The sequence below is a fragment of the Chrysochloris asiatica genome, unplaced genomic scaffold (assembly GCF_000296735.1).
Source record: "Chrysochloris asiatica unplaced genomic scaffold, ChrAsi1.0 scaffold00086, whole genome shotgun sequence".
In the NCBI taxonomy this organism is placed as follows: Eukaryota; Metazoa; Chordata; class Mammalia; order Afrosoricida; family Chrysochloridae; genus Chrysochloris; species Chrysochloris asiatica.
The window spans coordinates 6,210,608-6,213,579 of NW_006408604.1; positions in this window are offsets into that span (position 1 = coordinate 6,210,608).

Genomic DNA, 2,972 nt, shown 5'->3' on the forward strand with positions numbered 1-2,972 from the left:
TGGAAGACAGCTACTTGACCAACTGATAACAAGAGATCATATTTGTTCCCATTCCAAAGAGGAGTGACCCAATGGAATGTGAAAATCATCGGCAATATCAATAATATCGCATGCAAGTAAAATTGTGCTAAAGATAATTCAAAAACATCTGCAGCAGTACAATGTCTGGGAGCTGCCAGAGGTTCAGACTGGATTCAAATGGGGATGTGAAACTAAGGCTATCATTGCTGATGTCATATGGATCTTGGCTGAAAGAAGAAAATGCCAGAAAGATGTTTACATGTGCCTTGTTGAATATCAAAGGCTTTTTTTTTTTAATGTTTTATTGTGGATTATGTGATAGTTTACATGGGAGAACATTAGATTTATATTCATCCTATTGTATTTTGTTTCATTGCCATGGTTACAATCTCCTCCATGCATCATCAACCAACCAAAGGGTATACCCTGCAAGCCTGTCCCACCCCCGCCCTTCCCCACCCCTGCCCCCAGTCATCAGCATACCATCTCTCCAAGTCATCATCTCTGTCTCCATCTATGACGTCACTGCTTCTCTGAGTAGGGTCCTGCTCTCTACTTTTCTTCCTTGATTGTCCCAGGGACCTCCACTCCTATGCAAAGGCACTTAATTGTGCTCATGAGAAACCTGTATGTAGACCAAGAAGTGGCCATTTTAACAAGGGGAACTTCATGGTTTAAAATTAGGAAAGTTTTGCGCCAGGGTTGTATTCTTTCACCATACTTATTTAATGTATATGGTGAGCAAATAATCTGAGAAGTTTGATTGTGCAAAGAACAATTTGGCATCAGGATTGAAGGAACACTCATTAACAACCTATGATATGCAGATGATACAATATTGCTTACTGAAAGCAAAGAGGACTTAAAATACTTACTGATGAAGACTAAAGACCACAGCTTGTGGTATGGGTTACATCTCAACGTAAAGAAAACAAAAATCCTCACCACTGGACCAATACATAACATCAAGATAAATGGGGAAAAGATTGAAGTTGTCAAAGACTTCATTTTGCTCTGATCAACCATCAACACTCATGGAAGCAGCAGTCAAGAAATCAAACTTCATTATGTATTAGGCAAATCTAGTGCACAAGACACCTTTAAAGTATTCAAGAGCAAAGATGTCAGTTTGAGGATTTAGGTGCACCTGACCATGGTATTTTCAATTGCCTCATATTCACGTGAAAGTTGGACAATGAATAAGGAAGAATGTAGAAAAATCGATGCATTTGAGTTTTGTTGTTTGGAGGAGAATACTAAAGGTACCATGGAAAGCCAGAAGAAAAAACAAGTCTGTGTTGGAAGTACAGCCAGAATGTTCCTTAGAAGCCAGGATAGTCAGACTTCGTCTCTCATACTTTGGATATATTATCAGGAGAGACCAGTCCCTAGAAAAGGACATCATGCTAGGTAAAGTGGAGGGTCAGCAAAAAAGAGGAAAACCCCCAATGAGATGGATTAGCAAAGTGACAGAAATAAGGGAGTCAAGCGTAGCAACGATTGTGAGACTAGTGCAGAACTGGGCACTGTTTCATTCTGCTATGCATAAAGTGTGAGTCTGCACAGACTTGATGGTATTTCACAGTAATAACAAGTTTTCATAAGCTGTACCCTGTATGCTTCCACACATACATGGTATGTTTGCAGCAAAGGTAAATACCCATATACAAACATATTCTGTAAAACTGAAGTATTTTTATAGTTATATTCCTACTCTCCCTCCCACACCCTTTAACTCTACTTGATCCATATCCTAGCTACAAAAGAGCTGTACCACAAATACATATGTGTACATCCATGTTAATTGCAGCACTATTTACAATAGCAAAGGATGGAAACAATCTAAATGTCCATCAATGGGAGAACGGATAAGCAAACTTTAATGTCTACACACAATGGAATACTATATAATGTTAAAGAATAATGATAAATCTATGAAACCACTCAAACCTGGAGGAACTTATGCTAAATAAAATTAGTAAGTCACAAAAGGAAAAAATTGTATAAAAACACTCTGGTAAAAAGTCAAGAAAAGGTTTTCACACTAAAATAAGTATTATTTGATAGCTACCAAGAGTAGAAGGGGAAGGGAGGGAAAGTAACTGGGTGTTGGGTAGACTTCTGTTCACTTGGGTGAAGGGGAAGCCAATAGACAACAAGGGACAGATTATGTGGGGAAAAATATGGAGTCAGGATAAAACAGTGGGAGGAGAATGCAAAAGTTAAAAGCAACAAAAGTAAATGTTGGTATATATACAGTTTTACCATAATGGGGATCTATGAGTAGAGGTATGGGTAAGTATTTTCAATTTTAAGCTAATATCTTGGCTTCAGCAAGCTTTTTGGGTGCCAAAGGCATTGCAGTAAGATCAGCTAACTCCTTTTTCCATTAAGCTTCAGAAGACTGCTAGTAAGATCAGTTGTTTGAGCTGGCTGATATTTTGGTAAGGTTGATGTTAATGGAGATGATCTCATGAAATAAATAATAACCAAGGCTGAATCTTGGATTTACGAATACAATCCAGAGAGCACAATCCAATCAAAATAGTGGCTTCCAAGGGAATCTGCTGAGTCAGCTAAACTCAATGCAAAGAGCTCAGCGATTGTGATGGATGGTGACTGTGTTTTAGGATTCAATAGGGATAATCTAGATAGAATTTCTCAAAGGGCACAAAACAATCATGGGGATTATTAGAAAGACGTTTTAAGAAAATTGAAAACTGTGCTGGTGAGAAAAAAGCCTGTAAATTTGCTCTAAATGTTTTGTTTCCTCCCCCCCACCATCACCACAATAACACTTGCTCATTCTTTGAGAGTAGGAAGGGATGTCCTATGAGAATTTCTTTGCCAAACCTTACCCTATCTACCCTAGAACCTTGATCTTTCCCCTTCAACCTTCCTTTTGTTCCAAAAATTCAAAGAACATATTAAAGGAACATGATTTAAGTTCT